This window comes from Chiloscyllium plagiosum, unplaced genomic scaffold (assembly GCF_037043375.1).
Source record: "Chiloscyllium plagiosum isolate Xiang-an unplaced genomic scaffold, Cpla_swu_hap1 HiC_scaffold_27, whole genome shotgun sequence".
In the NCBI taxonomy this organism is placed as follows: Eukaryota; Metazoa; Chordata; class Chondrichthyes; order Orectolobiformes; family Hemiscylliidae; genus Chiloscyllium; species Chiloscyllium plagiosum.
In genome coordinates, this window is record NW_028270165.1 from 48520346 (window position 1) to 48544300 (window position 23955).

At 47.1% G+C, this 23955-nt stretch overlaps 2 non-coding genes across 2 annotated transcripts; both read left to right on the forward strand.

Moving 5' to 3' along the window:
• Positions 1-13127: 13127 nt before the first annotated feature.
• On the forward strand, positions 13128-13201 carry trnan-guu (transfer RNA asparagine (anticodon GUU)). Its single transcript has one exon. It is a non-coding gene; the product is annotated as a tRNA-Asn (tRNA).
• Positions 13202-19708: 6507 nt separating this feature from the next.
• On the forward strand, positions 19709-19780 carry trnae-cuc (transfer RNA glutamic acid (anticodon CUC)). Its single transcript has one exon. It is a non-coding gene; the product is annotated as a tRNA-Glu (tRNA).
• Positions 19781-23955: the final 4175 nt, after the last annotated feature.

Below are 23955 nucleotides of genomic sequence, written 5' to 3' on the forward strand. Positions count from 1 at the left end.
GCCATGCTTAATTGCCCATAGAGTTAGGTACATTAGTCAGAGGGAAATGGGTTTGGATGGGTTACTCTTCGGAGGGTCGGTGTGGACTTGTTGGGACAAATGGCCTGTTTCCACACTGAAGCTAATCTCATCTGCGCTACTTTTGTCACTAACGAATGGCAGAGAAGAGTCGACGGGCCGAATGGCCTAACTTCTGCTTTGATGGTCTTGCGGTCTTAGGTTTCTCTGGATCATTTCATTTGGCAATGTGCAGTCCCTGGCTCAATGAGCGGCAGTGTCCACTGAAAGCAAAGTTCATAGGATGGTTAAACTCCTACAATGTGAAACATATTCTTCAGCCCAACACGTCTGCACTGATCTTCCGAAGGAGTAACCTACTCAGATCCATTTTCCTACCCTCCATAAATTGCACACAGACCCCCAAGTGTGAAATTATTCCTGGGTTCCTGGTGCCATGAGGCAGCAGTGCTAACCCTGAGCTACCATGGGGATGTGGTTGTGGGGTGTAAGGGAGGCAATTGCAGTCCAGCAGAAAACAAAAACAGCCCACCTACTCTCCCACTGCACACTGTCAGGAGATTCATTCCTGGGGGGGGGTAACCCAAGGCAGCGTCACCAGTGGGATCTGATTGCTGCCCCCGCTGGTGCTTCCGCAAGTTGGAGGAAAACATGAACCTATTCCCACACTCGGGCCAGCTGAAGGGCCTCTCCCCGGTGTGAACACACTGGTGTTTCAGTAGGGCGGAGGAATTGCTGAAGGCCTTCCCGCACTCAGGGCAGCAGAATGGCCTCCCCGCCTCCGCCACCGCCATCGTTCCCCCGTGTGGACCAGCTGGTGATTCATCAGTGTGGAGGAGCGTGTCAAGGCCTTCCCACATTCGGGGCAGGAGAACGGCCTCTCCTCGGTGTGGACCCACTGGTGTCTCAGCAGGCGGGAAGAACTGCTGAAGGCCATCTCGCACTTGTTTGGAGAACAGCCTTCCCCGGTGTGGACCAACTCGTGCGTCAGCAGGGCAGAGGAATCACTGAAGGCCTTCCCACATTCAGGGCAGCAGAAGGGCCTCGTCCCCTCTGTGGACCCATTGGTGATGAGAACCCTTTCAAATTTCACAATATCATTCTGATAGGCGAGAGACCAGAATTGCACACAATATTCCAGAAGTGGTCTAACCAATGTCCTCTACAGCCACAACATAACTTCCCAACTCAAATACTCAGTCAGAGGATTACGAAAGCTTTCAAACCCCACAGAAAACAAACAGGAAAGAATGGAGGGACAAACCGAATTTTTGAGAGTCAGCTTGGAAGCATCAATGAGAAATCGGCGGACTGGGTTTATTGGGGACCCGTTCTCCTTAAATGCACTATATACGTATTTCTTTTCTCTCCTTCGTAGTTTCTCTGTGCTGCGGTGTGTAGTGGCTCGTTGAAATAATGTCCTGATACAGCTTCGTTTGTGGATGTTGGGATGATTGCTTCTGTGGTTAAGTATTTGGTTTGTGTGTGTTGTTTTTCTGTCGATGCTAGTTTGAAGTTCCCCATTGACTGTTCGCTCTACTGTGACATCTAGGTATGGCGCTTTGTTGTTGTTCTCCTCCTCTTCAAACCAGGAGCCCCCTTAAGGCCAGAGTCTCACTACTTGGAACACCAATATACAGACTCGTCAAAGGCATCCGCTGAAGACTAAAACACCAAGTCGAAGATTCACGCCACTCCAGTTATTCCATCCAAGAATTCCTGAACACCAAAGACACTAAGATAGAAGAGGATGGAATAATGCTGTCCTTTGACATAACAGCCCTGTTCACATTCATTAACATCAACGTGGCCAAAGAAAACTGAAGACACTACTCGACGAATCGAAGACGCAAACACAGCACCAACTTCATCAGCAAAGATAGCACTGTTAACCTCGTGGAACTGTGCATTACCACCCACTTCATATTCAGTAACAAGCCCTCCAAACAAATCAACGAAACACCCATGAAACCACCAGTGTCAGGATTCCTAGCAGAAGCAATAATGCAGAGACTCGAACAAACAGCCCTTCCAACGATCCAACGCAAACTTTGGGTCCGCTACAGCGATGACACTTTTGTCATCAGAAAATGAAACAAATTACAGGAAACCTGCAACACCATCAACAATCTCCTTACTGGCATAAAATTCACAAAAGAGGAGAACAACAACAAAGTGCCATTTCTAGATGTCACAGTAGAGCGAATAGTCAATGGTAAATTCAAAACAGCCTCTACAGGAAAACAACGCACGCAAACCAAGAACTTAACGACAGAAGCAATCACCCCTACACATACAAACACATCTGAATCAGGACACTATTTCAACGAGCCACTACACACTGCAGCATCCAGGAACTACGAAGATCAATAAATAACTGTGCAGCGCTTTTAAGAAGAACGGGCAACCTATAAACCCCATGAGAATTGCTTCCCTGACCGGGAATAGAGCCCAGGGCGCAGCGGAGAAAGCACCGAATCCTAACCACTAGACCACCAGGGAGAGGCTGAGGTGGCTGACAGTTCGACTGAAAATTTCTTCCCTGCTCGGAAATTAAATCCGTGCCATGGTCGTGAGAAGGCTTTCACCTGTGCATTCACCAATGTCATTTCTTGTATCCATTGCTCCTGATGCGGTCTCCTCTACATTGGGGAGACTGGCGACTCCTCGCAGAGTCAAGTCACAGAGCTTGAGGGAACATCACCAGGACACCCACACCAATCAACCCCATCGCCCTATGGAACAACATTTCAACCCCCCTCCAACTCTGCCGAGGACATGCAGGTCCTGGGCCTCCTCCATCGCCGCTCCCTCCCCACGCGATGCCTGGAGGATGAACGCCTCATCTTCCGCCTCGGATAAATTCAATCCCAGGCCATCAATGCGGACTTCACCAGTTTCCTCATTACCCCTACCTCCACCTTACCTCAGTTCCAACCTTGCAGCTCAGCTCTGTCCTCATGACCTATCCTACCTGCCAATCTCCCTTCCCACCCATCCGCTCCACCCTCTTCTCTGACCTGTCACCTCCATCCCCACCCCCATTCACCTATTGTACTCTTTGCTACCTTCGGCCCAGCAACCCCCAATTTATCTCTCTATCCTGGAGGCGTGCTGCCTTTATTCCGGATGAAGGGCTTTTGCCAGAAACGGCGATTTTCCTGCTCCTCGGAAGCTGTCTGACCTGCTGTGCTTTTCCAGCACCACTTTGATCTAAACTCTGGTTTCCAGCATCTGCAGTCCTCACTTTTGCCGAACCAATAAACCCAGTGTATCGATTTCACATCAACAAACTGACACATGCAGACACAACGTCTGCAGAAACCCTAGCCACATTACTTTACATTAAAGACATCTGTGAAATGGTGTCCAGACAACTCAACCCTCTCAGCATCATGGTAGCCCACAAACCTACCAACACACTTGAACAGCGGCTAATGAACCTGAAATACCCGATTAAAAACAACCAGCAAACGAATGTTATTAACAAAATACCATACAAGGAAATATATACATGAACTCTGCCGCACAGTTCTCTGTGGCAAGAAATGCTGGAATGAGATAAGGAAGATTTTTTTCAGCCAAAACGAATCGGCACTGACTGGACAGCCATTTAAAATCAACGCTGTCAGCCCAGGATGAAAGATCCGAAGGGATGAACAGTTTTCTTATTTCCTGAAGATTTACAAAGCTGAGACTGGGTTTTGGTGTTTGTTCCCTTTCCACTCCCAGGAGCCGCAGTGGTTGGGACTGTGAGTTGGGGAAAGTGGGGAAAGTGAAATGTGCGCATGAGCAGCTTCTCCTCCTCTGACAGCGCTGTGACGTGACTTTGATGTTCTCAGGGACACTTACTGACGCGAGACAGTGAAAAGAGTCTCGTTCCTGCAGATCAGGAATTCAAACTGTAGGGCGGCTTCAGGACAATGAGAAAGAATAATTGGGGTGTGTGAAGAAGCTGTGAGCTGCATTTCAAACAGGTAGGTGGAGTCAGATGCGTCATCCATTGCGCCCCTGGCACTGAGCGTACCTGACCCCGCCATGCTGCAGAGTTCTGACGTTAACACGGACATGCGCAGCAATGGGAACATTCACAATGTGAACAGCCAAAGATAATCACCGTCGTTGCTTCCCTTCCATAGTCCCAACTTTGTGAAGCAGTATCTTTCACTGGCAAATAAAACACCTTTGTCCTCAGGTGCCTGCTTCATTTCGATCAGGACTTCATGCCCCTCACTGTTCTCGTCTCATTTCCAAATGCTTGGCTCATATCCTCAAAAGCAGCTCTGTGGTAATCTGCTTATTCCACCCTGTCAGGCAGTGGGTTGCAGATTCCCGACCAGTCCCAATGTGATTGAAATATTTCAACTCCTCCACTGATTTGCATCTTTAAAAAAAACCGTCTTAGCAATCTCCCTTTCTTTCTGACGGTAGTTCTCAACTGTAGTCGGCAGGGTTCACACCTGCGTGGGGAAACCGCAATGGTTTTGATGTCCATCGCATTCACCACTCGGCCCACCAATACAGAACCACACTGACAGCTTCATTTCCCAGGTCTCTCTGCCCGTGGAGCTGTGAAAGAGTGAATCATTGCAGAGTTTGTTTGAATCCAATCACTTCACATGTTTCGAAAGGGTTAAATATCTGCAAATGGCGAGTCTGGGTGTTTCATCCCGAAAGATGACATGGACATTCAGTTAAAAACAAAACCGGAAATTGCAGGAGCAACTCAGCAGGTCAGGCAGCATTTGTGGAAAGAGAATCAGAGAAATCCTTTTTGAGAACTCTTTTTGTTTCCTTATCCAGGTACAGCCAAACCTGCTGAGTTTCTCCAGCAGTTTTTCTTTCTGTCTCGGACTGTCAGCATCCACAGTCTTTTATGTTAGAAATTCAGTCAATTCAGAAACCCCTCTGTTCTTCCTCAGTGGAGAAGATTTCCGTTCGAGAAACATTTTCCTGACACCATTAAAAACGCGCAGCCAAGAACGCGGTAAAAGAGAAAATAGCAAGCACTACGTCTCTGGCTGGTCTCGAACCACCAACCTTTCGGTTAACAGCCGAACGCGCTGACCAATTGCGCCACAGAGACAGACCCGAAAATCGCATGCACAGTCTCTTTGAGAAAGCTGCTATTCAATTCATAATTCAACATGACCCGCCCAGAATTACCATTGTCTTCTGTCAGTTTTACTTATCCATAATAAAGCCTTGGACATTCGTAGTGGAGACATGGGGACAGTCTGATCCCACCATCTGCAGGCACATCCATGTCACGAGGAACTAGCCCTTTTACACCGGGGACATCGCCCTCCGAGCCTTTCAGTGTCTTGCCTCTTCCCGTATTTTCTCATTGGTCCCGAGTCGAGAAGAGGTTTAAATTCCTGATGTGCAGAGAATCCTTTCAATGTCTCAGATCAGTTCATGTCCCGAGAATATCAGAGTCAATCTCCCGGCCTCTTAAACAAGGGGACGGTGTCTGGACTGTCTCTGCTCAGTCGGACAGTTCATTCCTTCATTCTCCTCTAATTCCACTTCCCAAAGAGTTTCTAAAGACTCACAAAGCTGGAGACTGGGATTTCTGTTTTACTTCCTGAACATTTTTCCACCTGCCAACCGACAATATTTTGCGAAAACCTCTTCCCCATTCTACATTGAACATATTCAAGGCTAAGTTAATCGGAGTTTTGAACGATAAAGATGTGGATGGTTATGGGGGAGGTAAGAAAATGGGTTTAAGACCAGTACAGGCCAGTCCTAGAGTCAGACAGCACCGAACAGACCCTTCATCCAACCAGTCCATGCTGAGTATGATCTCAAACTAAACTCGTCCCACCTACCAGTGTTTGGCCCATAAACCTTCGAACCTCTCGTATTCATGTACTTATCCAAATGTCTTTTAAACGTTGTAACTGTATATGCATAAAATCATGAGGGGCATAGATAGGATAAATAGACAAAGTCTTTTCCCTGGGGTGGGGGAGTCCAGAACGAGAGGGCATGGGTTGAGCGTTAGAGGGGAAAGATACAAAAGAGATCTAAGGGGCAACTTTTTCACGCAGAGGATGGTACGTTTATTGAATGAACTGCCAGAGGAAGTGGTGACTTTTGAAATACCGCACTCAGTTCTGGTTTCCCTGCTGTCGGAAAGGTGTTGTGTAACTTGAAAGGGCTAGGAAAAGATTTAGGAGGTTGTTGCCAGAGTTAGAGGGTTTGAGCTACAGGGAGAGGCTGAATAGGCTGGGGCTGTATTCCCTGGAGCGTCTGTGACCATTCGAAGTTTATAAGGGGCATGCATAGGATGAATACCAGAGATCTTTTCCCCAGGATATGGGAGTCCGAAAGTCGTGAGTTTCAGTTTGAGGTGAGGGTGGAAGACTTTAAAGGGACCTGAGGGGCAGCACTTTCATGCAGAGGGTGATGTGTGCATGGAACGAGCTGCCAAAGATAATGGTGGAGGCTAGTTCAATTACAATATTGAAAGGCATCTGGATGGGTATATGAATAGGAAGGGTTGAGAGGGTTATGGGCCAAATGCTGGCAAATGGGACAAGATTAATTTTGGATATCTGGTTGGCACGGACGAGTTGGACGATGTGTCTGTTTCCGTGCTGCATGACTCTAATGATCTTTGGTGAAAGCAGAAGTGTCGTTGTGAAGAGTGGACATTCAGAAGCAGCTTTCAAAGATGTTTTGCCCTTACGAGGAGCAGAAATTTTCCATTTGTGAGATAGGAGCTGGGTGAGTGAGTACATCCAGGATTTTGTTAGAAAGTGGAAATTCATTGCACTGTGGGGATGAAGTGTTTTAAGTTTTACCGGCAGTAAGTACAGTGTGCTGAGCAGGGAGTCTAGTGAAGGGTTAGAAGCCTTACAATTTTTAGTACTGCAGGTATTGCATTGTTTCTTCAGCATTGTAAAGGTTACTTGCAGCAGCAGCAGGTGTGGGCTGTATTCACTAGAAATGATTAAGCATTTCGATAACACACATACAAGAGGGCAGGGTGGGGCTTGTCTTTTGATTTGTAGAAGACGGGACATTCTGGGTGCTGTGATCTGGGGCAAACATAACTGCAGTATATCATTGAATCCCAACAGTGTGGAAGCAGGCCATTCAGGCCATCATGTACACACTGAGCCCTCCAAACACACATCACACCAGATACACCTCCCAACCACTCCACCATCACCACCCCATCACGTCTTTTCTGCTGGTGGGTGAGACTTGGATGCAAGATTAGGGGGCAGTAGAATTCGGACAGAGATGAGGAGGAGCTGCTTGTCCCAGAGGGCGGTACATCTATGGAATTCTGTGCTCAAGGAAGCAGTAGAGGCAGCTTCATTAAGACACTGTTGGATGGGTTTTTGCGTGGTAGGGGAATTAAGGGTAGTTGGGATAATGCAAGTAGGAGGAGCTGAGATGATTGATAGAACAGCCATGATTTTAATGAATGGCGGAGCAGGGTCGATGGGCCAAATGGCCTACTCCTTCTATTACTTTGAAACTATAACCCTGCGTTTCCCATGGCTCACCCACCTAACCTGCACATCCCTGGACACTGGGCAATTTAGCATGGCCAATCCAAATCAAGGCCAGTGAGCAATGTATTGATGTGGAAACCAAACACCAGAGAATGATTGAAAGGGACAAGGAGAACAAATGTGCTAGCAATCAAAACTGGATTCTAACCATCACAAAAAAAATAAAACTAAAAGCTCAGTATGTGAATGTGTGCTGCATTGTAACCAAAGCGAATTAATTGACTGCACACGTTGAAGAGATTAATTATGATCTGAGACTCCTTACAGAGATATGGCTTCAGAATGTCAAGGATTGGATCCGGAATTTCGAGGGGATACGTGGCATTCAAGTCGAGTGGGAAGCTCCGTAAAGGTAGAGGGTGGGCACTGCTAATCAAAGCACTGATAACATGGTAGTCTGGTGTCAGCTCGGATTTCAGGTCATGATTTCTCTGTCCTCTGGTCTCCCTGTTCACACAGAGTTAGATGTTGTTTGTCCTCAACTCTGTTTGATTTCTGCTGAAGCTTTGACCCCCTTTAACACCTTCTGGAGCAATAAAATATTCTGAGCCTCCTGGAAATGACACCTTATCTATACCTCTCCTGATTTTAAAAATCTCTATAAAGTTATCTCTCAACTTGCTAGGCTCCGTTGGAAAAATGTCCCAGCTTCGTCTTAACTCAAACCCTCCATTCCAGCAACATGCTGGTAAAGTATGGAATAGGGAATTGTATCAAATCACATAAATGTTCTGTTTGAAACAATCTGGCTGTGTTCTTGTCTGAGATATTGAGAGTCCCTGGTGTAAGTAATTACGAATGCAATTATTTTGGTCACAGATTTGAACAACCATGTTGTAGCAAAAGGGTCTACTCTGATAAGGAGGTAGTGGTCATTTCTAGGGCAAGTGAACAGTTTGTAGATCAGGGAGATGAAGTTCCAGACACTTGGGAAGGGCAAGATAAATATGATATGATATAACTATGATAAATAAGACAAAGAACTGTGGATGCTGGAAAACTGAAACAAAAACTGACAACACTGGAAAAACTCAGCAGGACTGGAAGCATATGTGGAGAGAAAGCGGGGTTAAAGTTTCGAGTCCAACAACTCCTCTTCAGGATTCTGAAATAGTTTGTGAGAACCCCTTAAGACATCTGCCCAGCTTTAAGACCATAATATACAGGAGCAGGATGAGGCCATTTGGCCCATCGAGTCTGCTCCACCAGTCGATCATGGCTGATATGTTTCTCCATCCCATTCTGCTGCCCTCTCCTCATACCTCTTGACCCCTTCCTAATCAAGAACCTATCTTGGTCTTAAATGCTCTCAATGACTTGGCATCCTCAACCCTTCACCTAGTGGAAACATCATCTCCACATCCACACTATCCAGTCATGGTGTAGCACAGCGCTGCCTGACCCACTGTGATCTCCAGCATTTGTTGTTTTCAGGAAGGATTCCAGCATCTACAACAATGCGCTTCTAAATTTTGTAACCAGTTGGTTAGCTCTCCCTGGATCCCGTGAGATTTAACCTTACTCAACGATCCACTGTGTGGTACAATTAACAAAGTTCCCAATCCCCATCTCTTTTTGTGCATATAGGTCGCACGATGGATCAGTAGTTAGCACTGCTGTATTACCGCACCAAGGAGTCGCGTTCGATTCCAGCCTTGGGGCGACTGTCTGTGTGGAGTTTGCCCATTCTCCCGGCTGTGTCTGCGTGGGTTTCCTCCGGGTGCTCTGTTTTCCTCCCAAAATCTAACAATGTGCAGTTTCGGCTGAAGTGGCCATACTAAATGGGCCCACAGTTTACAGTAAATGTCGAGTAATGGGATAGGGGAATGTGTCTGCATGGGTTACACTTTGGATGGTCAGTGTGGACTTGTTGGGCTGAATGGCGTGTTCCACATTGTAGGAATTCTACGTGGCATTCCCCCAACTCCAGAGTCTCAGCACTCTTGGCTTTTCCCTGGACAGTGTTGGGGAGGGAAACAATGTTTTACACGGGAGGAAGGTTCAGTGAGTGTGAACCCAAAAGTAAACGCAGTGTTTTCCCCGGTATACCAGAGGCTGAGGGGGTGACCTTGCAGACATTTATAGAGTCATGAGAAGTATGGATAGGGTAAATAGACAAGGTCATTTCCCTGGGATGGGAGAAGTCCCGAAAAGGAGTGTAATATGTTTGGGGTGAGGGAGGCAAGTGTAAGGAATGATCTGCCGGAGGATGTGGTGGATGTAGGTCCAATTATAACATTCAAAAGGCATCTGGATGGGTATGTGAATAGGAAGAGTTCAGAGGGATATGGGCCAAGTGCTGGTAAATGAGACGAGATTAATTTAGGCTCTCTGGTCGGCACGGATGAGTTGGACTGAAGGACCTGTTTTTGTGCTGTGTATCTCTATGACTCTGGCTTGCCCGTAATGTTTGCCATGCCTGTATGTTCAGTTTCTGTCTGGTGTCGATGCCATTGCCTTGATATCTCATTTCCCCCATCTCCCCACTTCCACCTCCCCAGATGTTAACCATTTCGTGTCTGGTTGTTTCTCAAGAAGCTGCATTGAAGGTTCATCCTGAATTGACACCTTTTTTTGCTTCCCAAAATCAGACTTACTCACTCCTAGATGTCGTGAAAGATACTAACTTTCAGGTGAATGTATCCAAAATTCAAAGATGTCTGTCTTGATGTTTTCACTTTTCGGTCTCTGTAAGATCCTGAATCAGTACCATCGGGAGAATTAGTTTGAGTGGGGTGAGAATAGAGGGGTGAGAGGGGGTGGGATGGTGGAAAAAGAAAAGAATGTTCTGCGGAAAGTAGAATTGCTTGTTTGGAATTTCTAACCTGGACTGACAGTGATGATTTTGGTGATCTCTTTTTACAGATTATTTGAAGATCTGAAGACGGAAGGTTCAATATCAACAGATGAAGGGCTTTGCCTGAAACATTGACTCTGCTGCTCCTCGGATGCTGCCTGATCTGCTGTGATTTTCCAGCATTGCACTTTGACTCTCGAGCATTTGCAATCCTCAATTTCACGTCAATGTCTGACAGTCACTGAATCCATTGGGACTATAACAATTTTCGACTATGATTCTGTGAGAAGGATCCAAGCTTTTTGGTTCCTGTTTCAGGACGTTTTCAGCATCAGTGAGACTGGAAGAGAGACCCTATTGTTGCAGCACTTTGGTTGTGGAGCCAGAAAATGTTATACAGACTGGGAAGAGAAATTCACGGCAGGGAGGTGCTGGACACGCGTTTGAGTGCAGCTGAAGCTTCGGTCATGGAGAAACCTAAGGAATCCCGTCCCGTGGAGAAACCATGGAAGTGTGGCGACTGTGGGAAAGGCTTCGGTTTCCCATCTGACCTGGAGCCTCATGGGAGCAGTAACACCGGGGTGAGACTGTTCTCCTGCCCTGAGTGCGGGAAGACCTTCAGCAATTCCTCTGTACTGCAGAGGCACCAGCGGGTCCACAAGGGCGAGAGGCCTTTCCCCTGCCCCGAGTGCGGAATGGGCTTCAGCAATTCCTCCCGCCTACTGAGGCACCAGGGGGTCTACACGGGGGAGAGGCCCTTCAGATGTCCCAAAAACGGGAAGGCCTTCAGCAGTTCCTACTTTCTGCAGAGGCACCAGCAGGTCACACAGGCGAGACGCCATTCTCCTGCCCCGAATGCAGGAAGGTCTTCAGCTATTCCTCTGTCCTGCTGACCCACCGCCGGGTCCACATATTGGAGAAGCCCTTCAGCTGCGCCAAGTGCGGGAAGGCCTTCAACGATACCTCTGCCCTGCTGAGACACCAGCGGGTCCACACCGGGGAGAGGCCGTTCTTCTGCCTCAAGTGCAGGAACGGCTTTACCCAGGAATCCCATCTTCGGGTCCATACCGGGTAGAGGCCCTTCCCCTGCCCAGAGTGCGGGAAGGCCTTCAGCAATTCCTCCCACCTGCTGAGGCACAGGCGGGGCCATACCGGGGAGAGGCCGTTCACCTGCCCCGAGTGCAGGCGGAGGTTCTCATCATTCTGCACCTTGCAGAAGCACCAGCGGGCAAACCAGTGCTCCCAACAATCTGATTCTGCTGGTGAAACTGCTGTGGGTCACTGCCAGGACTGAACCACTGCCCATTCTGACAGAGTTCAGAGGGATATGGGCCAAGTGCTGGAAAATGAGACGAGATTAACTTAGGCTCTCTGGTCGGCACGCATGAGTTGGACTGAAGGACCTGTTTTTGTGCTGTGTATCTCTCTGACCCTGGCTTGACCGTAATGTTTGCCATGCCTGTATGTTCAGTTTCTGTCTGGTGTCGATGCCAATGCCTTGATATCTCATTTCCCCCATCTCCCCACTTCCACCTCCCCAGATGTTAACCATTTCGTGTCCGGTTCTTTCTCAAGAAGCTGCATTGAAGCTTCATCCTGAATTGACACTTTTTTTTGCTTCCCAAAATCAGACTTACTCACTCCTAGATGTCGTGAAAGATACTAACTTTCAGGTGGATGTATCCAAAATTCAAAGATGTCTGTCTTGATGTTTTCACTTTTCGGTCTCTGTAAGATCCTGAATCAGTACCATCGGGAGAATTAGTTTGAGCGGAGTGAGAATAGAGGGGTGAGAGGGGGTGGGATGGTGCTTTCAATTTTGTGGAAAAAGAAAAGAATGTTCTCATGTCTGGGAATTGATTGCCATGCAGGAAACTCCAGTTCTGAACAAACAAAGTACCGGCCTCAAAACGTCAGCTCTGTTTACCTTTCCACAGATGCTGCTCGACCTGTTGGCTTTCTGCAGTATTCTCTGTGTTTATTAGGCACAAGTGCTGCTTTTCATTCATGAACTTCAATCCCTGTCCTCTGGTAACTGACTCTGGTCAGTGGCAATTGATTCTTCTGATCATTAATCTGCCCATTCCCACCGCTTCTTCTCCCATCATTACCAACAGCCCCAGGAAATCTCCAGTTAACCTTCTTTACTCCAAAGCGAACATTCGCAACCTTGGGAATGTCTCCCCAAAATGGAAATTCCTCATCCCTGGACATGATGCAAGGCATACAATTGGGAAAATATTTTGGCAAAATATTGTCAGTTAGGAAATGGAAAAATGTTCATGAAGCAAAACAGAAATCCCAGTCTCCAGCTTTGTGAATCTTTAGAAACTGTTTGGGAAGCGGATTTAGAGGAGAATGAAAGATGAACTGTCCGACTGAGCAGAGACAGTGCAGACACCGTCCCCTTGTTGAAGAGGCCGGGAGATTGACTCTGATGTTCTCGGGTCATGAACTGATCTAAGACATTGAAAGAATTGCCGTTCCTGCACATCAGGAATTCAAACCCCTTCTCGACTCCGAGCCAATGAGAGAACTCGGGAACAGGCAAAACACGGAAAGGCTCGAAGGGCGACGGCCCCGGAGTAAGAAAGCTAGGTCCGAGTGACATGGATGTGTCTGAAGACTGTCCCCGGTATCTCCACAATGAATGTCCCAGGCTTTATTATGGAAAAGCAAAACTAATAGACGACAATTGTAATTCTAGGCGGAATAGGATGAATTATGAATTCGCTAATAGCCTCCCCTAAGCGATGATGCGGCCAGCGCCGTCGCCTGTCTCTGTGGCGCAATTGGTCAGCGCGTTCGGCTGTTAACTGAAAGGTTGGTGGTTCGAGCCCACCCAGGGGCGGCGTGTTTGTTGCTCTCCTTCCAGCTGCGAAGTTTCTGGTTTTTAATGGGATCAGGAAAATGTTCCCCAAACGGAAATCTTCTCCACTGAGGGAGCACAAAGGGGTTTCATAATTTATTTAATCTCTAACGTACAGGACTGCGGATGCTGAGAGTCCGAGACAAAAAGAGAAACTGCTGGAGAAAACGGAATTCTGAAATGTTGACTCTGATTCTCTTTCCACAGATATTGCCTGACCTGTTCAGTTCCTCCTGCAATTTCTAGTTTTCTTTTTAACTGAAAGTTCATTTCATCTTTTGGGATGAAACACCTAGACTCGCCAAGTGCAGATATTTATCCCTTTCGAATCACTGTGAAGTGATTGGATTCAAACAAACTCTGCGATGATTCACTCTTTCTCAGCTCCACAGGCAGACAGACCTGGGAAGTGAAGCTGTCAGTGTGGTTCTGTATTGGTGGGCTGACTGGTTAATGCGATGGACTTGAAATCCATTGCGGTTTCCCCACGCAGGTGTGAACCCTGCCGACTACAAAATAAGAAATGTCGTGGAAAAGCAAGGGATCTTGGTCCCGGCTTCTTCTTTAAGATTCAAATCAGTGGAGGGGGAAAAATATTTCACTCACATTGAGATTGGTGGGAATCTGCAACCCACTGCCTGTTCGGGTGGAACAAGCAGATACCCGCAGGGCTTCGTTTGTGGCTATGAGCAAAGTGTTTGGAAATGAGACGAGAACAGTGAGGGGCATGAAATCGTGATCGAAATGAAGCAGGCACCTGAGGCCAAGGATGTTTCCTTTGCCATTGAAAGATACTGCTTCACAAAGTTGGGCCTGTGGAAGGGAATCAGTGACGGTGATTATCTTTGGTTCTTCACCTTGTGAAAGTTCCCATTGCTGCGCATGTCCGTATTAACGTCAGAACTCTGCAGCAAGGTGGCGTTAGATACGCACAGGGCCTGGGCGCAATGGATGACGCATCTGACTCCACCTATCTGTTTGAAATGCAGCTCACAGTTTCTTCACACACCCCAATTAATCTTTCTCATTGTCCTGAAGCCGGCATACCGTTTGAATTCCCGATCTGCGGGAATGAGAATCTTTTCACTGTCTCACGTCAGTCAATGTCCCTGAGAACATCGGAGTCAAGTCACAGCGCTGTCAGCTGAGGGGAAGCTGCTCACGGGCACATTTTACTTTCCCCAACTCAACGCCTCAACCACTGCGGCTCCTGGGAGTTGAAAGGAAACAATCACCAAAACCCAGTCTTAGCTTTGTGAATCTTCAGAAAATCAGCAAACGTTCATCGGTTCGGATTTTCTATCCTGGGCTGAGAGGGATGGGTTTTGTCACTCTTTTGTAGCACATTGCAAGTGGATGTTTTGCAGAAAAGCACCACAATGCAATCTGATTAATCAGGACCTGGATGTTTTCGGTCTTTGAATGTAAGTGTTGTGCTCCAGAACTTTGTTGTTCACAGTTTATAATACTTATCTTTCCAGTCCCCTGTATCACTTATCGAAAATGTTTAATTTGCGTCTTGTAATCCTTTCACTGTCTGCTAATGAGGATAGCGTTTCCGTGTTTCACCTAAATTATCTTGACCTTACATACCTCAAGCCTCAAGCTAATTTCACGAGAAACCTTCTCCAGTTCAAAAGCCAACTGTTAATGATGGCTCTGCTTCTTGTCTCACGTATCCAATTTCAGATCGATGTTGTTAATGTCCCTTTTATTCCTTCAGATCCAGGTTTCGCTCACAGGGCTAGAACAGAACGGTCACCAAATACATTTACCAATCTCCGTTCATCCTATCGATTGTATTAGCATCATTAACACTTCTCATCAAAATAACTCGAGAAGACTTTGATCACAATTTTCTGTGAACAGTTCTACATTAGCTTTGCTGAATGAACCCCAAATTTCTTGAAGTGGCTCCTTATTTTCGGTCCTGATTATTAATCTCCCTATGCATGGGAATGGATCCTTCCCACCCGCTCTATCCCTCATCAATGTGTGTAGATCAGTTCGATCTCCCATCAGCCTCCTCTGTCCTGATCAAATCCAGGGGAACAGGATACGTTGGGGCTATGGCGCGGACAGGACAAGCCCAATACTCACCTTTCCTGTTAGAACCATTCCATGAGAAATTTACACCACAACCTTGGGCGTGTAGTTGTGGCCGAACACTTAAGGTGTTGGCGTAGAGATCCTTTGGGGCTCCCCCGCCCAGGGTGGTAACCTGCTGACTATGCTTTCTTCGCTGGCGATTTTAAATGACTTCCTGTTGGTTACATTATCGCACAAACTTCACAAAACCCGTCTCAATAAAGTCCTGTTTTCTCATGTCTGGGAATTGATTGCCATGCAGGAACCTCGGGTTCTGAACAAACAACGTACCAGCCTCACAACGTCAGCTCTGTTTACCTTTCCACAGATGCTGCTCGACCTGTTGGCTTTCTGCAGTATTCTCTGTGTTTATTAGGCACAAGTGCTGCTTTTCATTCAAGAACATCAATCCCTGTCCTCTGGTAACTGACTCTGGTCAGTGGCAATTGATTCTTCTGATCATTAATCTGCCCATTCCCACCGCTTCTTCTCCCATCATTACCAACAGCCCCAGGAAATCTCCAGTTAACCTTCTTTGCTCCAAAGCGAACATTCCCAAACTTGGGAATGTCTCCCCAAAATGGAAATTCCTCATCCCTGGACATGACTCAAGGCATACAATTGGGAAGAGATTTTGGCAAAATATTGTCAGTTAGGAAATGGAAAAATGTTCATGAAGCAAAACAGAAATCCCAGTCTCCAGCTTTGTGAATCTTTAGAAACTCTTTGGGAAGCGTCCCGAAGATGAACTGTCCCACTGAGTAGAGACAGTCCAGACACCGTCCCCTTGTTGAAGAGGCCGGGAGAGTGACTCTGATGTTCTCGGGACATGAACTGATCTGAGACAATGAAAGAATTGTCGTTCCTACACATCAGGTATTCAAACGCCTTCTCGCCTCCGAGCCAATGAGAGAACTCGGGAACAGGCAAAACACGGAAAGGCTCGAAGGGCGACGGCCCGGAATAAGAACGCTAGTTCCTCGTGACATGGATGTGTCTCCAGCCTGTCCCCGGTGTCTCCACAATAAATCTCCCAGGGTTTATTTTGGAAAAGTAAAACTGATAGACGACAATTGTAATTCTAGGCGGGGAGGCTGAATTATGAATTCACTAATAGCCTCCCCTAAGCGATGGCGCAGCCCATCTCATTGCCTGTCTCTGTGGCGCAATTGGTCAGTGCGTTCGGCTGTTAACTGAAAGGTTGGTGGTTCAAGCCCACCCAGAGGCGATGAGCTTCTGGTTGCCTGAGTCTTTAACACGCTACCCTGCTCCTTGGCCAACATCTGTGTCTCATGCAGCAATGTTCCACAAGTCCAACGCCTCACTGTCCATTGGGGATCCTCCAGTCTTCAATATTATTTGGACCCGAACTCCCGCATGCCCTTGACCCTTACCACACCCTCACAAGGCCTTGTTATCACATCGTCTGCTGTTACACACGACTTATTGTTAGCCAGGAATAGTCTCCATGAACAGTTAGTCACCCTCCCACACAGATCGTTATTCATTCCTTTGTCCCTCCAATGTTCTCCCTCTGAACTGGTGGCAAAGAGAGCAATGTGGATTGATATCCCTGAGCCAGCTATTTGTCCCATCTCCAGGAACAGGGTTCTCTCCACTGGCGGATAATTAAACTATTTTGCTGTTGCGTTGACGTGAGGAGATTGTGTAAATATAAACCTTTTCAAAATTCCCACCTTCCGTTGATTGAACTGTGAGTTCACTCTGAATCACAACACGTGTCACAGCGCATTTGGAGGCCCACCTGAGCTCTGCTGGTTCTACACAGCAAGTAAATGAGAGTCTCTATTCGTATCATTCTCTTGCCTTCTCCCTGTAAATCTCCACATTGTTACTTTGGACATGACCACCGAATTCCCTTTTGTGTTCTTGAATCTGCCTTCTTGTCCCGGTCAGACAGGGACAAGAAAGTGTTCTTCCTAATGTCACTTTTATTTTTTTTTTGCCAAATGCCTTGAAATCTCTGCCAAATTTTTGGGAAATTGAAAGGATTCTCATTTCTGCACATGGGGCTGAATTGATTTAATTTCTAACGTAAACGATTGCGGATGCTGAGAATCCGAGACACAAAGAGGAGCTGCTGGAGAAACTCAGCAGGTTTGGCAGTACCTTTGGGAGAAAACAGAGTTCTGAAATATTGTCTCTGATTCTCTTTCCACCGATGCGGAGTTGCTCCTGGAATTTCTGTTTTTGCTTTTAACTGAAAGTTTATTTCATCTTTCGTGATGAAACAACCAGACTCGCCATGTGCAGATATGTAACCCTTTCGAAACCTGTGAAGTGATTGTATTCAAACAAACACAGCAATAATTCACTCTTTCTCAGCTCCACAGGCAGGGAGACCTGGGAAATGAAGCTGTCAGTGTGGTTCTGTATTCGTGGGTCGAGTGGTTAATACGATGGATTTCAGATCGATTGCGGTTTCCCCACGCAGGTGTGAACCTTGCCGACTACAGTTGAGAAATGTCGTCAAAAAGAAAGGAAGACTGTTCCCCGGTTTCTTCTTTAAGGTTCACATCAGTGGAGGGGTTGGAAATCTGCAACCCATTGCCTGTCAGGGTGGAACAATCAGATATCCACAGGGTTACTTTTGAGGCTATGAGCCAAGTGTTTGGAAATGAGACGAGAACAGTGAGGGGCGTGAAGTCGTGATCAAAATGAAGCAGGCACCTGAGGACGAATGTGTTTTATTTGCCAGTGAAAGATACTGCTTCACCAAGTTGGGACAATGGAAGGGAAGCAGTGACGGTGATTATCTTTGGCTGTTCCTCTTGTGAATGTTCCCATTGCTGCGCATGTCCGTGTTAACGTCAGAACTCTGCAGCATGGTGGCGTCAGGTACGCACAGGGCCGGGGCGCAATGGATGACGCATCTGACTCCACCTACCTCTTTGAAATGCCGCTCACAGCTTCTTCACACACTCCAATTAATCTTTCTCATTGTCCTGAAGCCGCCCTACGTTTTGAATTCCTGATCTGCAGGAACGAGACTCTTTTCACTGTCTCGCGTCAGTAAGTGTCCCTGAGAACATCAGAGTAACATCACAGCGCTGTCAGAGGAGGGGAAGCTGAAATCGACCCACACGCTGCTCATGGACATATTTCACTTTCTCCAACTCACCTCCCCAACCACTGCAGCTCCTGGGAGTGGAAAGGGAACAAACACCAAAACCCAGTCTCAGCTTTGTAAATCTTCAGGAAATAAGAAATCTGTTCATCCCGTTGGATCTTCCATCCTGGCCTGGCGGCGTAGATTTTAAATGGCTGTCCAGTCAGTGCCGATTCGTTTTGGCTGAAAAAAATCTTCCTTATCTCATCCCAGCATTTCTTGCCACAGAGAACTGTGCGGCAGGGTTCATGTATATATTTCCTTGTATGGTATTTTGTAAATAACATTCGTTTGCGGGTTGTTTGTATAGGCTATTCCAGGTTCATTCGCCGCTGTGTAAGTGTGTTGGTAGGTTTGTGGGCTACCATGATGCTGAGAGCGTTGGGTTGTCTGGACATCATTTCCCAGATGTCTTTTATGTAAAGTAATGTGGCTAGGGTTTCTGCACACGTTGTGTCTGCTTGTGTCAGTTTGTTGATGTGAAATCGACACACTGGGTTTATTGGGTAGGCGAAAGTGCGGATTGCAGATGCTGGAAACCAGAGTTTAGATCAGAGTGGTGCTGGAAAAGCACAGCAGGTCAGACAGCTTCCGAGGAGCAGGAAAATCGACTTTTCGGGCAAAAGCCCTTCATCAGGAATGGAAGCAGGACGCCTCCAGGGCGGAGAGATAAATTGGGGGGTGGGGGTGTGCTGGGCCGAAGGTAGCAAAGAGTACAATAGGTGAATGGGGGTGAGGATGGAGGTGACATGTCAGAGAGGAGGGTGGAGCGGATAGGTGGGAAGGGAGATTGGCAGGTAGGACAGGTCATGAGGATAGCACTGTGCTGGAAGTTTGGAACTGAAGCAAGGTGTGGGGAGGGGAAATGAGGAAACTGGTGAAGTCTACATTAATGTTCTGGGTTTGAATTTATCCGAGGCGGAAGATGGGGCGTTCTTCCTCCAGGCATCGGGAGGGGAGGGAGCGGCGATGGAGGAGGCCCAGGACCTGCATGTCCTCGGCAGAGTGGGAGGGGGTGTTGAAATGTTGGGCCAGAGGATGATGGGGTTGATTGTTGCGGGTGTCCTGGAAATATCCCCTCAAGCGCCGTGACTGGACTCTGCGAGGAGACTCTAGCCTCCCCAATGTAGAGGAGACCGCATCGGGAGCAATGGATACAAGAAATGACATTGTTGGATGCACAGGTGAAAGCTTGCTGACGACCGCGGCCCAGGTTCGATTTCCGGGCAGGGAATTAATTTTTAGGAGAGCTGACAAGCGGAATCCGCATCTCCCTGGTGGTCTAGTGGTTAGGATTTGGCGCTCTCACCGCCGCGGCCCGGGTTCGATTCCCGGTCAGGGAAACCATTTTCAGGGGTGCAGGCTACCCATTCTTCTTAAATGCGCTGTGTAATTATTTATAGTCGTTCCTGGGTGCTGCAGTGTGTCGTGGCTCGTTGAAATAAAGTGTCCTGATTCAGATTTGTTTGTGTGTGGAGGAATGATTGCTTCTGTAGTTCAGTCGTTGGTTCGTGTGCGTTGTTTTCCTGTAGACGCTGTTTTGAATTTACCATTGACTTTTCGCTCTACTGTGACATCTAGAAATGGCACTTTGTTGTTGTTCTCCTCTTTTGTGAATTTTATGTCAGCGAGGATATTGTTGATGGTGTTGTAGGTTTCCTCTAATTTGTTTCATTTTTTGATGACAAAAGTGTCATCACTGTAGTGGACCCAAAGTTTGGGTGGATCGTTGGAAGGGCTGTTTGTTCGAGTCTCTGCATTATTGCTTCTGCTCGGAATCCTGACGTTTCATGGGTATTTCGTTGATTTGTTTGGAGGGCTTGTTACTGAATATGAAGTGGGTGGTAAGACACAGTTCTACGAGGTTGACAGTGCTATCTTTGCTGATGAAGTTGGTGCTGTGTTTGTGTCTCTGGTTCTTCGAGTAGTGTCTTCAGTTTTGTTTGGCCAAGTTGATGTTAATGGATGTGAACAGGGCTGTTATGTCAAAGGACAGAATTATTCCATCCTCTTCTATCTTAGTGTCTTTGGTGTTCAGGAATTCTTGGATGGAGTAAATGGAGTGGCGTGAATCTTCGACTTGGTGTTTTCAGTGGAGGCCTTTGACTCGTCTGCATATTGGTGTTCCAAATGGTGAGGCTTTGGGGCTGAGGGGGGCTCCTGGTTTGAAGAGGAGAACAACAACAAAGTCCCATTCTTAGATGTCACAGTAGAGCGAACAGTCAATGGGGAACTTCAAACTAGCATCTACAGAAAAACAACACACACAAACCAAATTCTTAACCACAGAAACAATCATCCCAACACCCACAAACGTTGCTGCATCAGGACATTATTTCAACGAGCCACTACACACTGCAGCACAGAGAAACTACGAAGAGCAGAAGAGAAAGGCGGATATAGTGTATTGAAGAAGAACGGGTACCCAAAAAACCCAGTCCGCCGATTTCTCATTGATGCTTCCAAGCTGACTTTCAAAAATTCGTTTGTCCCTCCATTCTTTCCTGTTTGTTTTTGCGGGTTTTGAAAGCTTTCCCAATCCTCTGACTGAGTATTGGAGTTGGGAAGTTATGTTGTGGCTGTACAGGACATTGGTTAGACCAGTTTTGGAATATTGTGTGCAATTCTGGTTTCCTATCAGAAGGATACTGTGAAATTTGAAAGGGTTCTGAAGCACCAGTGGGTCCACAGAGGGGAAGAGGCCCTTCTGCTGCCCTGAGTGTGGGAAGGCCTTCAGTGATTCCTCTGCTTGCTGCCGCAACAGTTAGTCCACACCGGGGAAGGCTGTTCTCCGGCCCCAAGTGCGAGATGGCCTTCAGCAGTTCTTCCCACCTGCTGAGACACCAATGGGTCCACACTGAGGAGAGGCCGTTCTTCTGCCCCGAGTGTAGGAAGGGCTTTGCTCTTTCCTCCGACCTGCTGGCCCATTGGTGAGTCCACATGGGGGAGTGGTCGTTCAGTTGCCCTAAGTGCAGGAAGTCCTTCAGCAATTCCTCAGCCTTGCTGAGGCACCAGTCCGTCCACACCGGGGAGAAGCCGTTCTCCTGCCCCGAGTGTGGGAATGGCTTTATCCGCTCCTCCACACTGCGGAAGCATCAGCTGGTCCACACGGGGGCGGGGGGGGGGGGAGGGGGTGAGGCCATTCTGCTGACCTGAGTGCGGGAAGGCCTTCAGCAATTCCTCCACCCTGCTGAAACACCTGTGTGTCCTTCAGCAGTGGGAGGCCCTTCAGCTGGCCCGAGTGCGGGAAGAGGTTCATGTTTGCTTGCAACTTGCGGAAGCACCAGCGGGGGCACTGCTGCTCATTGAGCCAGGGACTGCACATTGCCAATGAAATGATCCAAATAAACCTCAGACCGCAAGACCATCGGAGCAGAAGTTAGGCCATTGGGCCCGTCGAGTCTACTCTGCCATTCGTTAGAGACAAAATTAGTGCAGATGAGATTAGCTACAGGAAATAGGCCATTTGTCCCAACAGGTCCACACAAACCCTCCGAAGAGTAACCCATCCACACCCATTTCCCTCTAACTAATGTACCTAACTCTATGGGCAATTAAGCATGACCAATCACCATGACCTACACATCTTTGGTTTATGTAAGAAGACAGGATCGCCCAGAGAAAACACATGCAGACACTGGGAGATTGTGCAAACTCCTCACAGACAGCTATCCAAGGCTGGAATCAAACCTGGGTCCCGTGCGCTGTCAGGCTGCAGTGGTAACCACTGAGCCACTACATATTGCAACCCGAAGTTGCAAGCAGGAGGTTGGGAGAATACAGCCTCAGAATGTGGAGTAGTCAGCGTTTTGGGTATTAACCCTTCTTCAGGACTGAAACGTTAACTTCTCCATGAGAAACGATTTATGGGAATGATGCTGGGGGTTGTAGGGTTTGAGCTCCAGGGAGAGGCTGAATAGGCTGGAGCTGTTTTCCCTGGAGCATCGGAGGCAGAGGAGTGACCTAATAGAGGTTACAAAATCATGAGGGGCATGGACAGGGTAATAGACAAGGTCTTTTCTCAGGGGTGGGGGAGTCCAGAACTAGAGGGCATAGGTTTAGGGTGAGAGGCGAAATATATTAAAGAGACAACGTCTTCATGCAGGGGGTGGTACATATATGAAATGAGCTGCCAGAATATATGGGTCAGGTGCTGTCAAATGGGACTAGATTAATTTAGGATATCAGGTCAGCATGGACAAGTTGGACTGAAGGGTCTGTTTCCATGCTGTACGTGTCTCTGACTACTGGTCCTCATGTAATTTTAAAATAGGGTCCAAGTAACTTTGAATAGTTCAATCTTATTGAGCTCACTTCCTGAAAAGTTTCAAATGAATCATCTGAGCGATACTGTTTAAACATGCTAAGTTGGACAAAGTATCCCATCAAGTTCAACACAAACCCAGAGTTGAAGAAGTCAGAAGTCAGAACACCAAGGGGACCAAACTGATCACAATATTCCAGGTGCAACCTTATCAACGTCCTGTATAACTACAACATAACTTGCCAACATCTATACTCAATTCCCTAACTGATGAAGGCCAGTGTGCTGAAACCTTTCTTCACTGCCTTGTGTACCAATGTAATCAGAGATATAGGACCTACTTTAAACTGATCCACAATCCAGCTTCTGGGAGCCCAGAATCAGAGTAGTGCTGCGTGAGTGTGCTGGGCACATAACCCAGAGGTCGATGGGTAAAAACCATGTGATGCTATTGCCCAATGTCTCCGTAAGCTGCTTTCATTTACAATGGTGCTCTGTTCTGTATGTTGCCTTTGCATCTGCTTCCCAAAGCTTCTTCAGTGGAGGGGTGGCAGCTGGAGCCCAGGAGTTCAACGACCCGCCGGAGCTTGAGGAAGGTCCAAGCTCCAAGAAGCGGGGGGTAAGGCTGGAGGCTGGATTTGCTCAAGGCTTGTATTTTTAACTCATTTAAATGGTACCTCCTGTATGGGGCTATGGTTTACATTAAAACCGGAGGATCATATCAGAGTGTTTATATTTAGCAGCAGTAGTTGGTAAAATACACTCCCTGGAGGACCACCCTCTATGATGCTGCATTTCTTGCTTTATGCCCTTCCCCCATTTCTTATCTCCCAACTTGGTTTTATGTTTTTTTGGTTAAATTTAATTTCATATTAATCAGACTGGGTATTGACTGTGTGCTATTAATTTGCTTCTTCGAATATTGAAAGTCAAAATTAATGGTGTAATTTCATTTCTGATGTCAGAGTTTGACATTGAATGTGCAGATGTGAATACCAGTAAGTTGTGAAAATACATCAAGAACTTGTGGTTTTTAACAAAAAGAGCAGTTCACTGATATTCATGGCATTGTCTTATTTGGGAATGATGATTCAAATCTGACCAACAAACCGTTTCATGCAGTCACCCAATTTAGTTAAAATTTTCATTAAGTTAATTAAAGAAAAGAACTCTGGCAGGCTAAGATTTATGCAATCTATTTATAAGATTATGTCCATTGCTTGCAATATGGTCTCATCCACATTGGGGAAACTG